This window comes from Cyprinus carpio, chromosome B25 (genome assembly GCF_018340385.1).
Source record: "Cyprinus carpio isolate SPL01 chromosome B25, ASM1834038v1, whole genome shotgun sequence".
NCBI classification, from domain to species: Eukaryota; Metazoa; Chordata; class Actinopteri; order Cypriniformes; family Cyprinidae; genus Cyprinus; species Cyprinus carpio.
This window is the reverse complement of record NC_056621.1, coordinates 17,362,080-17,377,169: the sequence shown is the minus strand read 5'-3', so window position 1 is coordinate 17,377,169 and position 15,090 is coordinate 17,362,080. Positions and strand designations below refer to the sequence as shown.

The window sequence follows — 15,090 nt, the reverse complement described above, 5'->3', positions numbered from 1 at the left end:
ACTGCTTGAGTTTTCTGTAATTGCTTTTCAAAAGCATCCTCCTCAGTAGCAGAACAGTACATAAACCCTGAAAATATTACCCACCATATAATAGAAATGGGCTGTGTTGTGATTCCTTATCTCATGTGTGAATGTGTATCTGTGTGTCTCTGTGTGTGTTGTAGGTGACACAAGACTATATAGCATGTGTGATTACAGCTCAGTGCTCTCCTGAGTGTCCTTCATTAAAACAACACTGAGAGGATCAATGTTTATGAGCATCATAAAGCATCGCTGGTGAAGCTGCTAAAGCAAAGCAAATTCATCAGAACGCGTTCTTAACGTTGATTCATGACTGGTTACAGTTATTCTTAAATTCACCCATAAGTCTTTGAGGAAAATATAGAATAATAAATATTATTCATTAACAAAAATAGAATATAACACATTGTAGTTGCTATAATACAATAAATAACTTATTACTATTATTATTAATAAAATAATAGTAATGATTCACAGTATTACTAATACTAAAAGTAATACTATTTTATTATAAAATGTGAAAAAAAATATTGGAATATGTTTTACAAGAAAATTCGGGTTTTTCTATTAAAAAATGCATGGTTGATTCAATGTTACCTGTCATTTCTGTGTGAAATTAAGTTAGAATGTGTGAAATTAAGAGTTAAAATGGTTACTACACCATTTTTTAGTGTACAAATATTTTAAAATATTAATTTGAATAAATGTTATATTATATTAAAATATTAAATTATTTATCATCACAAATAATTATCATTTATAGAAATGAATAAAATTAGCATTTTGTATCATTATTAGTCAGGGCAAAAAAAAAAAAAAAAAAAGGTTATGAAAAAATATATATATTGCAGTTCCCGCACTGGCCACATAAATAGTTAATGTCTTTCAGTCTCCGGTCTGTGATGAAGAGAGAAGTGCAGCCCAGTCATGTGTGAACACATCCACTCTCTCTGTGGGTTTTGGCTAGACGCTGACAGCTAAAGGGCAAAACTCAGAGGAGCTGTCTGTCTGTCTGTCTGTCGGGCTTCTCTCGTTTATTTTTAACCAGTCTGCCTCTTTCTCTCTCTTATACTGTAACTTACAACACAGCACTATCTCTATATTCACTGTCTAAAATGCCTGGCAGACAAAACACACATCTGTTTCCACCACCATCCTGCTCACTGCTCAGGTCCCGCCGTATCGCTATCCAAACACAGACAGCACTGAAACAATGTCATCTCATTTTCTCTCTGATTATATTTCTATCAGTTTTTGGGGTGTTTTTTGGGTGGTAAATGTGTGAATGTGTATTGTGCAGGTGTCTATAGTGTATATTGTGTGAAAAAACATGTTTTTGTAGGGTTGATGGAGCGCTGCCAACACTCAAGAATGTTGTAATAGCCTTTGTAACACACTTGATGGAGGAGAAAAACACATTGTAACAGGTGAAAATTGTGGTTTATGTTGATACGGTTCACTTAAAATTGATGTAATTTCTACAAATCGGATCAGATTCTTCATATCGGATGCAAACAACGATGAATTGAGCTGGATTGGCTATAGAAAATGTATATACACACATTGTACATTATAATTACCTGTATATATACATTATATTACATTATTTATGAAATAATTATATAAAATCTGAATATATACAAGTCTAAATATATAGATACAAATCTGAATATACAGATGTAAGTCTTAATATATACAGTTATAGGTCTGATTATTGTTTATAAATATAATTATGAATAGTTATAAGACTGCAAATATAATTGGAAATCCAAATGTTTTTATAACTCTGAATACATAAATTCAAGTTGTGAATATATGGATGTAAATCAGAATGTGATGCATGTCTATTTCTATCTATATATTTATAACTTCATATTCAGATTTCATATAATTTTTGGATAATTGTGCATAATTATATTATATTATATTATATATTATATTATATTATATTATATTATATTATATTATATTATATTATATTATATTATATTATATTATATTATGAAATCAGGAAATAAATTATTATGCCTGGCTCCTCACAAGTCTGAATATAAATACAAATCGTGAGTGATGATGTGTATATTGTGTTTAGATCTGTGTCTATTTGTATATATTGGATTTATATTTACACTATCACTGGAGCATGTTAAAATTGAAACAAGCTTCTTAGTATAATTTCACAATTATTTCAGCCCACTATCTAATAATTGTTCAGGATAATTTCCTGAATGCTGTATATTATCCTGATGTTTAAATGCCATTATATTACAGAGCCTGATGCTGCAACAGAGCTCTTCTCTTCTGTCAGAGGTTAGACAGAGGAAATATGCTTTATTCATGCTGCTCTCTGAGCCCCTCACAGACTGAGTTTGATGAATTGTGCCTGAGGCGCTTCCAGTCACTCAATACCGACAGAGCTGCAGGTACCCTGCACCCTAACCAGGGCCCATAGCGAGGATGGTGAGCTGTGCTCAAATCATTTGAATGTTTTGGCAGCCTGCTGTTTCCCTCTCTGTAGTGTGTGGTAGAGCTGGAAAGCCAGAGGTGAACTTACTGCTAAATGTCAAGAGCAAGGATGTGAATTGTTTTATGGCTATATTAAGTCTGGTGAGGCAGTCGATAGTAGGAACCGTCTTGCAAGCCAGAATTTTGACTATCAGTGCCAAGTCTGGTACATATTGCAGCTTATTCTGGCTAAGAACCCACTTAGGAGGAGACCGTCTGACCGATATATACACAATAACAAACCACAACCAGTTTTTGCACTCGACGTACAGGGGTTTGTATCTGAAATCGATCATACCACAATTATAGTATGCTGTGTAGCAAAGTGGTCCATTCAAGTAATAGTGCAACAGTCTCTGCAAGAGCTTAGACAAAAAACATAGAAGAAAATAGTGTATAAAACCAGTCAGAATGTACTTTCATTCAAAAATAAATTCTGCAGAAGCTATCAAATGAGACTGGACTACTGGATTTTACCAGCTCTGGATACTTTGTGTACAATATTTAATAGAAAGTCGGTCCATGGGCGGGTTGTTGTAGGTTAAGTAAAGGTGTAGATTAGAAAAAAATAGAAAAAAAAGTGCTACGAGACAAGTGATTGGCTTATCTGTGTCACATGACTAACAGCACCCATAATTTGCTGGGTATAATGTACATCTAAATGTGCCTTGTATGGTATTTAAAGGGATAGTTCACCCAAAAACACCCCAAACCCAAAAAACGCTGCCATCATTTAATCGCCCTCATGTCGTTCCAAATTTATTTGACTATTTTCTTCTGGGGAATACAAAAGAAAATTTTTTGAAGTAGACCCAACAGATAAACTTCTCATTGACACTATAAATTTTGTCTATACAGTGGAAGTCAATTCTGAAGAATGTTGGTAGCAAGTTTTGGTTCCCATTGACTTCCATTGTATTTTTTCCATACAATGGGTGCCAAAGTTGGTTGCATCATATAACTTTGCTGGCCACTTCACATTGTTTTGTTGGTTGCACCACTTGACATACAGTATTTGGTCTCACCACACTGATTGCAAAATTTTGCTTTGTTGGTCACACCATATGACATCCAGTAGTCAGTTGCACTATATGACTTTTATGTTCCACAGAAGAAAGTAAGTCATACTGGTCTGAAATGACATAAGGGGGGGTAAATGATGTCATAATTTTCATCTTGTTGTGGGCTATCCCTTTAAGGAGTTAAACAGAAGATTCTGAGTAGGTACAACATTTAAGGAGGGATGACTTTTTCAGCCTTTAAAAAATATGTCCTATATAGTCTGAATCTGTGTAGTATGAGTGAAATGTGGAAGTACTACAGGTACATCAGCCATGGGTCTGTCATGTGACCAGCTGCATCATTTCACTGCCATTTACAAATCCCATTCTGTGGCCTCATGGGAAAGTTAAGTGTTCATCAGATGTGTACTTTGCAATCTCAGCAGAAATAGTAGGTCATACAACTACTTTGTTCCTACTGTTTTAACACCATTGCAAATTTGGACAAATTTTTAATCCACTTTTTTTTTTCTTTTGGCTACTACATAGTAGGGAAGTAGGTATATTTGGACCCAAGGGTCAGTTGCAATCAGTTGCATATTAGATTGTACCTCAAAATGTAATAAATAGCTGTTTAAGAGCAAGTTTGATATATAGGACACATCCAGTCTTTCTTTCAGTGTCTTAGATATTTTAGGTAGCATATTGATGGAACCTATAATTCGAGAACAGCATTTATTTTAGTAGTGTCTTTATGATTTCCCATAAGTATCACTAAAGCTTGCTAGGTAAATTAAAACAGGTTTTAGGCCATTGTGTCGCACTCAAATTGCCAAACAAATATGTAAATGGTTGTGACAGTAATCTTGTGTTGACAGTATGTAGCTGTTTTAAGGTTTCCCAGCCATTAAACAGAAGAGAACATATGGCTGCTACAGGAGGGGCTTCACCATTAGTAGCTGCTTTCAGCTCTGTGTTTTTTACAATGTGTCAAACTGGCTTTCCTCGACATGTTCTCTGAACTGAAAGTAAACTCTTGTTTTTGTAGCACTGCCATTTAAAGCTCTTGGCTCCACGGACAGCTCTGGTCCTGTCTAAACTTGCCCATTTTCCTTGTTTCTTTCCCTTGACTGTTTCAGAAAGTTGGTTGTACCACTTGACATATTTAATCTGACCATTTGATTTTGTTGACATAGTTGGTCGCACCAAATGACACGTTGGTTGCATGATATCACTTTGTTAGTTGCACCACATGACAAATTTGTTCACACCATATATCATGTTGTTGATTTCAGCTTTTTGCTTAGTTGGTCACACTATATAACACAGTCAGTTGCACCATTTGATTTTGTTGGTCAGACTATATTTTTATTTAAGGAAAATTAAACACTCCATAATTTATTAAACTGTAACAAAACTGCTTCATATGGAAACCTGTTTCTTCCATTGAATAAAAAAAAGGTAATTGTGACATTTTATCTCACAATTCTGACTTTTTTCTTGCATTTGTGAGTTTACGTCTCACTATTCTGACTTTGTTTCTCAGAATTGTGAGATATAAACTGAGAAATGAAAAAATACGAAATAATAATAATAAAATTATAAAGTACTTGTTGCAAAGTACAGGTTATACCACCCTGATATTTTTGACTACATGCCCCCAGAAATATTAAAGCTAATTTTAATTCAGAAAAAAACAAAAACAAAGACGCCCTGATTCCAAGTCATTCCCTGGTTTTAGCCTTCCTCTGCCAAGAAAATCCATGTCATCTTCTCCACGTATTTCTTACATCCTCAGTGACATCCAGGATCCTGACTCCAGACTCCACATCAACGTCTTACATCTTATATATGCTCACCAGTACCTGACTTCATAACCAGCCAATAAGTTTCCTCCTTTATCTGGGGAGGTTGTACACACAACCCATAAGAGACTGCACTCACAAGCATTAGAGATGTTTGGGATTCCTCAGCGACTCACTCGTCGGACGCGATCAGAATTCCTCACGCATCCAGAGCAATCATTCAGTCCTCTCTCACTCTTTCTCTTCGGGAGAGCCATTAAGCCCAGTGTGTAATTATTCTGTCAGTTAACAGAAAGCATGTGGCTGGAATAATCAGGCCCACACTCTGCAATTATCATCAACACACGGGCCCTTTCAAAACGCAGCCTCCCAGAGCAGGCAAAGCAATTTCACACCGATAGATTTTTCTGTCATTCTTTCCTTTTTTCTTTCTCAGTGCATAGCAGAAAGACAAAACACTTGTCTATTAGTGTTCAGTAACGTCTAGTCAAGCGCAAAAATGGTTCTGAAATAGCCACTGTATTTTTTGTTTTACTTTATGTGGAAAGACACTAAAAAACAAAAATGCATTAATAAATGCAATTGTTGCTGTCCTTGTCCTTAACCTTGCTCTTTAAAGACTTAAGGGTCACATTATATATATTTCTTCCATTTTTTTTTTTAACAAGTCTGCTTAAACTCTGATACATATGTATGTGCCTCCTACTTCAAAGGCACATTATTTCCTAAACCCCAATTTTTCTAAAACGGCTTTTCTGCCAAAAGAGCACAGAACAGGGTTACTGCAGGCCGCTTCTCTGCAAACTTACTGTTTCTCTCAATCTGGCCTTTGGTCCTGTGGTGTAATATGCAGACTGCACCAAAGCCCACACGTCATTACACAATAATTTCATCCTATTTGCTGGTGTTAGCCAAGCGCCGGCTCCCGTGGGTCTGCTGTCCTGGAGCTCAATGGAGAGTTTCTCCTTCTGTGAGGGGTTGTGTGTAAGTGGCGGTGGGCAGCAGGTCACAGCGTGGCTCCTCCTGTCACGGGCCCCGTCTACTGCACTCGCACTATGGGCAGAAATATAGAGAATATATTCACCCATAATTTATAATTCAAACTATAACATAATATTCACCTCTTCACATATATTCAGTCTACAACTTCAAATACTTCTTCTAATATAATAAGAAGAAGAAGAAGAAGGAGGAGGAGGAGGAGGAGGTAATTCATTATATTGTAATAATAATAATAACAATAATAGTAATAAAGTAATCAACTGTGCAAAAAGTAATATTAACAATAACAATAATTATAAATAATAATAATTAGGTAATCAATTGTCTAATAATAACAAAAACAACTATAATAACAATAATTATAAACAATAATAATATTAATAATAATAATTATTATTATGTAATCAATTGTATAATAATAATAACAATAATAAACATAAATAACAATAATATCAATTATAATTATTATAAAGATTTAAAAATTAATTATATATAATTACACAATAATATTCTATATAGATATTATATAAAATATGTATATTTGTAAATATTATAATAAAATATAAAAATGTACTGTATACAGAATGTATAAATTATATAATTATATAGTTATATAATTTTTAATAATTGATAATGATGATGATGATATTATTATTATTATTATTATTATTATTAAGCTATCAAGCTCAAGGGAGATTGTGTTAAGTTCCATTACACTTTTTCTACCTGTGATATTATATTCTATCAATAAATGTAACAAAAAAGGAAATAGGAAAAAAAAAACAGAACCTTAAAATGTTTTATAAATGAATGAAATAATGATTAAAAAAATTATTTAAAAGGATATGTCTTTAGTTGCCCTTTAAAACTTTTAATCCTTGGAGTTTATCTACAGTCGTTTGAATTGGTAAAATGCTCCAGATTTTTGAGGAGAAATGCCTAAAAAAGCGTCAACTAACCTCATTCTGCACCTACATGTTTGTGTAAGAGATTAGATGTTAATGCATTTTGACCATCATATTTGAATACATATTTCAGTGTATTTTAAGTTTGCTATTACACAATTAGCCGTCTCAATCCTCTTTTGGGATTATACACTAAGATTTGGCAGGCAGAAAGTTTTATAAGCAACCCTTTGCCCTTTACAGCTTGCCATGGCCACAAAAACAACAATACGCCTGTTACAAAACACGCAGAAAGCTAAATATGTGCAGCTAATGCTCGCTAATCACACAAATCCTTCCTCTGAAACCTTGGAGCTGTTTATTAAAGAAATAAACTCCTTCAATAAACTCCTCTGAAAAGTTAGAGGAAACAAATATATAAATAAACTGTGTGACAAACCCATCCTAATTTCTCAAACCAGATATCATGAGCATACACATGTGGTTCATCTGACAAGCACTGCAGAGACCTTCAATGAAACGTCCAATCTAGACGTGTACACACCGATGTGTGAGCAGCGTGCAGAGGCTGGGATTAGAAACGGCCCATCGCAGAGACAGCTGGGAGATTTAACGAGCCTGATTTCTGCCTGATCAGTTGGACTTAATGCAGGGCACATCTCTGAGACCAGAAGAAGAAAAGGGAGAAAAGAGTCTAAGTCAGCATCCTGTTAGCATGTTGCTAAGCTAACAAAATTATACACAAAAGGGCATAAAAATACATAAATGATGCAGAAAATATGAATAGTTTTTAGTTAAACTCTGCTTTATCCGTTAGTTTTCTTCTTCGGCTCTGGGAGTCTATGGCAGCCCGTATAACTGCTTGCGGGAAAGTTATGAAATTTGGCACATGGATAAAGGACAGTCCCAACAGTCTCCATCTCAAACTCTGTAGCACCACCAACAGGTCAAATTTCATATTTCTGCTAATATACCAAAAAATCTCTTAACCTTTGAACCGGAAGGTCTAGAAGCAAATTATTATTATTATTTTTTCCTCTGATTCGAGACGAATGCATACAAAAATTTTAATTTGTATGTGTCAAGATTTTTCACATTTTTGAATTTTGTGAAAAATCAACTTTTTGAATTTGTCCTAGACAGTTTGTCCGATTTTCACAAAAATATGCTTGGATCATCTTCAGAGCATTCTGTCATAAAGATATCAAAAGCTTTTTGATAAGCCAAAACGTTTTTGTAAAGTGTGTTAATGAATTTGATGAAATTCATGCACAAATGCACGAGGCTATACAGTATCTTTGAACGCTTTAGCAGATTCTGACTAAACATGGTATGTGTTACAAGCATGACCAGCACCACCTACTGGTCAAAATTATATAGAAAAAGACATTTCTGCTCATAACTTCTTCAGGAAACTTTGCTTCCTTTGCTCCTATAAAAAAAACTTGAGACTAGCATACATTTCAGATGCACGTGCGCTGCACATACGTGCTTCGTCATCCGCCGAAATGGCTTCCACGTATGACAGATACCGGAAGTAAGAGAAAAGTGTTTATTACATTTGAAATATGGATTTTTTTCTTACGAAAATGCATGGATTCGCTACAGAAGGCCTTTATTCAGCCCCCGGAGCGGTGTGATTATGAATGCGCGCACTTTATGAAAGAAGAAAGTCATATACACCTCGGATGCCTTGAGGGTGACTAAAACACAGGCTAATTTTCATTTTTGGGTGAACTAACCCTTTAAGTCTGCAGGAAGGTATCTCCAGGAACAAGGTTGGAGAACGCTGGTCTTTACTGTGATTAAAGACAGTTCCTTAGCTTTTTATTTTACCTCTGATGTGCTTCGCCCCTTAACTGCTGCTTGCAGCTATATTTATATCTATAATCAGCATTTCAACCATCTTGGAAGTTTTTTTCAAACACAGTGCATTCTGGGATTGTCTTCTCAACAATGTTATGTTTCAGTGTGCAAAAAAGTGCATCTTGCAGAGTGATAGCAACTGCTGAAATGCTCTTTTTCATCTTTTAATCATGCATACCTTCATTTAAAACATAGGTATAAAGAGTCTCATATTCTGCTGCAGAATTTAAAGGCTTTAGCACAGGTCATCCAGGTGCCATTAAGTGACTCTAGCTAATCCACTATACGCTGTGCACATACCACTTGAATCACCCACACATACACCAAAGAGGACTTTGCATTTCAGTTGAGCAGGTTCACTTATAACGTCTGAATTATCTGCCTCTTAGAGCCCACTTTTAGATTTGCATTTTTAAGTCTGAAATAGAAAAACAATAGTGCCAATAAAAAGTTTTATTTCCAAAGAGACATTTTAGTAGGACTTGCATTGTTATAACTATTTCTCATATGTAAAGTAACAGTTCACCCAAAAAGAACACCAGCTACCAATACTTAGCAAACACTCACAAAATCATAGCATCCTGGCTAAAGCAGTTTATCTCAGGCAAAAACTCACATTTTTTTAGAAACCATGTAAAAATGTAGATATGTATTTTTGTAACTTTTAATGATACACAAATGAAGAGAAAACAGTGAGAGGGCTGGAAAAGGCACTTTTCTGTTTTCAAACTAGCATGTGTGCTAACTGCTAAAGCATGGCTATGACACCCAAAACAGACATTTTAATGCACTAAAAACATTCACTTTAGGGACTCTGCGGCACAAAATGACTTCATTAGAACATTGTGATCATATGCATCATGCGTAATGATTTTAAAATAAGTCAATAAACAGTCAAAAGCGCTCATTAAACAGCAATTTTCATGCTCCAGTTCGCTAGGCTAGGAAGATTCTGAATAACTACTCATTAAAAGTCTCTCAGGAGGATGAATCAAATCAAAAATGAGAAACCACAGCAATTACTGTGCATATCAGAAAGAAAAGCAAAAGTTACTGAGCAACTTTGTGAACCAGAAAACAAATACGCTTCCGAAATGTGGTGTTGCACAATTGTTATTTAGCTTACAACAATAATTACGAAGTCAGGTCTCGTAAAAACTACTTAAGCCGTAGTTCATATGGGAGCAATAATAAATCACCAGCAATAAAAGCAGCTTCACATCAAGCGCCGCGTTTTAATAAGTGTTTAATTTCTTATTCTTCCTCTGCTCCTTCCCGGTAATGCTGGTTGTATTAACAAGCCCGCAGCAGTCAGGGCACATTAGCGTCAGATCGAAAGCAGCGCCTGGAGGATTCGGCGGGACTGGGAAATCTCTCATTAAAAGTGCAGCCAGTCTGAAGAAGTCCCACTGTGGGATCTCAGACTCTTAGATTTAGCCCAAATTTAGCATGAGAAACAGGAGAGAGCACCATTATATCCGAATCGCGGCTATAATGCAAGTATGAATGAAAGTAGAGCAAAACGTAACTTTTGCAGTCTGCGACCCAGGTTATAGACAATGGTTACTTTAAATGAGTTTTGTACTTAATATAGCTAAATGAGACGAGGTTGATGCAAGGTTCAAGAAAACTAATGCGACGCTGAATTCTCATTGGTCATAAATTATTTATGAATATTGACTCCAGCTCAGAAATAGCTACATTCAGTGCCTTTGTCTGCAGCATTCGAGGTCGAACGCAGGCCTTTTTGCTCCTTTATCATGCTAAAATGCTTTTTCTGGAGGTGAATTCTAGCATTTCATCAGATATTTGGTAGTGTTAATGAGAACTATGAGCAAGAGATTATTCAGAAGGGCAGAATCCGTCAGACGTAAAAAGGTCAGTTCTGGTCATATCCTATTGTGTCCTCCCTAGTGTGAATTCAGAGATGCATCATGGAAATAGAGACGGTGTGATAGTCTCTGAATCAGTCGGCTGAGTAACGTCTTATAATCACATATCAGTGTCATAGTTCAGAGAATCTCGCTTCTACTGTCTGCAACTCCTCCACATTTCTTGCATTTTTTAAATAACCATCATTAGAACTTAACACAGAAGCATTTTTTTATAGTGAACAGGAAATAATCAATAAACATAAAAAATACTACAAATTCAAATAAATAACTACAATAAGAATTGGGTGTAAATAAATGTTTCCTTCGGTTTTATTCATCAGTGTAGGTTAATTAAGTGCTGTTTCTCTTGCAATAAAGATATTATATTTAAGGTTTCAATTAATAAGATTAATTTATATGAGCTAAATCTGCCAAGGTTAATGAAAAGCTTAAGCAAATTAATATGATACAGATAAATGTGATTTTATACCATATATAAATATCACAATAAATACATAAATGTATAAAAAATACATGAATTAGACAAGTGCAAATGAGCTACAGCAGACAGGAAGATTTCTAGTGGTGTTAATATTAGAAAGTCATACAGGTTCGACAACATTAGGGTAAGAAAATGATGCCAGGCTTGTTATCTTTTTACAGGATCTCACTGAGAGCATCTGGCAGTCACTTTCCTTCTCTCTACAGGACAAGAATAGCAGGATCCTCCTCTTGGTTTGCTGTCACTGTCCCAGAGATCACAGCTCCTGCTCTGCCCCGGTTTACTTAAAGAGAAGAGACCGGGAGCATCCAAACAAGGCTGGAGTATAAACCGCTCTTTGTTCCTCTTCTGTAAATAATAGTCTTGTTTTCTTTCCTTCCGTCAGCTCCCTCCCCCTCTTGTTTTCTCTGTCTTTTGGCTCCGAGGGCCCAGGTTTGTGTAGAAGCTTTCGATTTGCCCCGCGACTGGCCTTCCCCTTCCCCCATCTGCCTCAAAGCCAGATGCAGATGAAAAATTAATGGCAAAGTGCCTTGAAAAAGCCCCCTTCCAATCTATTTGAAGTGAAGCTCTTCCTCTGAAGTTGCCCTCTCTGATGACGGCCATCTTTGCTCGTGTTTTTGACCCTCTGCGTGTCAGTTTCCACTGATAAAAGGCTAGTAGTGTCATCCAGCTGGTGTAGTTAGAGAATTGATCCAATCGACTATTGATTGGCGTCTTCTCAATCAAGTCAGTCGTGCTTATTATCAGTTTTATAATTAGCGATGAAGTCGATCCCCAAGTAAATTTACATAGATAACCCTTCCCACCTCTCCGATCGCAGCCCACCGATTTCCCCCGCAGGGTCAGACGGAACGATCTGGATTTATTATTCATAAGCGTCTCATTATTTGGGCATCAGATCAAAATATAGAGAAACATTAGCACAGTGTCTCGCTCTCTCTAAGCCTCCAGCTCCTCAAATGGAGAACAACAGCGAGATGGATTTACAATTCAACCTCTCGTTGCAAATTGACTGCACTCGAGGCATTTAACGCAGCACTCAAAAAAACATTTTTGCATGTAATGGCATGTAATTTTGGTTAAAACTATTAGAAAATTGTAAAATGTGGATATCCTGTGCTCTAGTGTTTGGAAAAGCTCCTAAGATCCTTTATGAAATAACATAATCACAGGATGATAGTTAATTAAAGATCTGTAAGATATTTCATTAAAAAAAAAAATAAGTAAAAGGAGATACATTACACCTTGATCTAAAATTGGCACACAAAAATGGATTTACAGTATGATATTTATGGGTTTTATGTTTTTCCTTCCATTTTTAGGGGAAAATAAAATCCTCATATTCAAAACAGCAATACCATATTTAATAGCAATACCAACTACAATTTCTTAAAATGGTGATCACATTTTTACTTCTTCCTAAAGTATACAATAACATTCAAGTTTGGAGTATTTCATTTAATTATTTAAGAATTTTGAAATAATTTTTTTTTTTAAGAATTGTTCAAGAAATAAGGTGCTTGCACACTGTCCTTGCCTTTTTTCGTATTCGTCATCCTAAAAAAATCATCACGCACAGAAATTGCACGCTGAGTCCGATGCGTGTTAAGATGGTCTCGTCTAGTTGACTGTGAATCATTCATGTGTCTTTGCTCACACACATGTAGACGCTGCAGCATCTCTTTCAAGAATTCATGTGTCCAGCCTGCCGTGCAGATATTGCCCAACGTGGCACGAAGCTTCACTCACACCAGACGCTAAAAGCACCATTACACAGATCAGTCCAGGTGCGTGGAGAGCTGGAGGTCAGGCTCATCTCACCACAACCTCAGCCAACATGCTTCAAAAAGCAAAAACAATTACACCTAAATGACCACCAACTGACAGTTCAAAAAATAATCATTCATGCACTGGACAACACGACGGTGTTTCAGAGGTTCAGACGGATCAGCATGAGTTTGTGTTTGGTGTAAGAGATGAGGCAAAACATAATTCACAAAGGGGCGGGGAGTGTGAGGGCTCATCAGCCAATCAGGTGTGAGGAAGTTCATCCAGGTTACTTCAGAGGTCAACAAGGTCAGATTTACCTTCCCCTTACAAAAATGTGGCACTTACCATGGTATATCCAATAGATTTTAATTCTATTATAATGTCCCATAATATTGGCATTTATGTGAAAAATGTACTGTATTGTTATAAATATGGTAATATAGGTACAGTATTACCCTAATACAATGCCCAACTAAATATGGTATTATAATAATACTTATTATAATGGGGGAAAAAGCATTTTCATGGTTCCATCTGAAAATACAGTATAACCATGGTATCATATTAAAAATATAACCATTACCATGTTGTAATGAATAGTTTTATGTCAAAACAAAACAAAACAAAAATAAAAATCATGGTATTGTTGCAGAAAAAAAAAACATGATTACAAGATTACAATATTAATAAATGAATGTGGTATTATCATGACAATTGTCCAAATAGTTGTTTTTCATGGCACCATAAAAAAATGTGGTATTACCATGGTATTATATTAAAAACATAGTATTACCATGTTGTAATGAATGGTTTCATGTCAAAACAACAAAACTAAACAAAACTAAAACAAAACTTAAAAAATAATAAACTAAAATATTAAAATAAGTCAATTAAAATAATTATTGTACTGTTGCAGAAAAAAACATGTCAGATTACAATATCCAAATTAATATGGTATTATCATGACAACTGTAGCTATTTTTCATGGCACCATTAAAAAGATATGGTATTATGGTATATATATATATATATATATATATATATATATATATATATATATATATATATATATATATATATATATATATATAGACAGTATTGCAATGATACATTTGTCAAATTAATATGGCAATACTTGTCCAAACCACAAAATAGTATTATCATGGTATCATTATAAATAAATTAATTAATACATTTTTGTTATTACCATGGTATCATATTAAAGAAGAAAGCATTACCATGATACAATGTCCAAATAAGTACAGTATTCATTTCATGAAACTATTTCTAAAAAAAAATAAAAAAAAATAAATTAATTAATTAAAAAAAAAACAAGAAAAGGTATTACCATGGTATAATTTATATTTTAAAAAACTATGGTATTTTTCATTGTACTATGTACAAAACAAAACAAGACAGTAGCACCATGGTTCTTTTTCACTAGTTCCAATTTTAGTTTTTAGTCCTTTACATGTTACATGAAAACAACTGTGTTCAGAAATCTAATAGACTTTAATGCAAAGAGCTTAATTATTCATGAGCAGCTTGCTAATTATTCTTTATACGGTTAGGCAGATGGCATTTCCAACAGAGCAAAACTCATTAGGAGAAACATGAAAACCTTACACTGATGCTGACCTGTAGACAGATCTTACAAATGATGCTTTAACTTAACACAAACACGTTTTGAGATGGCCTGTATTTTATCTTATCAAAACACATAATTATGAAAAATAAAAGATTGCTTATTCTGTGTGACACTTGTCATCAGTGTGGAAAACATTGGAGTAACAGGTACGACTCGTGTGGTGTACAGTGATCATGGGATGTTGTTACTTA

General features: G+C 34.8%; 1 long non-coding RNA gene across 3 annotated transcripts in view; it reads right to left on the bottom strand.

Moving 5' to 3' along the window:
• Window positions 1-5,192: 5,192 nt before the first annotated feature.
• LOC122142339 overlaps window positions 5,193-15,090 on the bottom strand; it is a 30,945-nt gene continuing 21,047 nt past the window's right edge. For 2 of the 3 annotated variants that reach the window (XR_006158545.1, XR_006158547.1), the window contains exons 5-6: window positions 7,784-7,900; window positions 5,193-6,385 (exon numbers count right to left, since the gene is read on the bottom strand). This is a non-coding gene — a long non-coding RNA (uncharacterized LOC122142339). Of the gene's footprint in view, window positions 6,386-7,748; window positions 7,901-15,090 lie in introns of all 3 variants that reach the window. The other variant, XR_006158546.1, reaches the window with a different exon arrangement.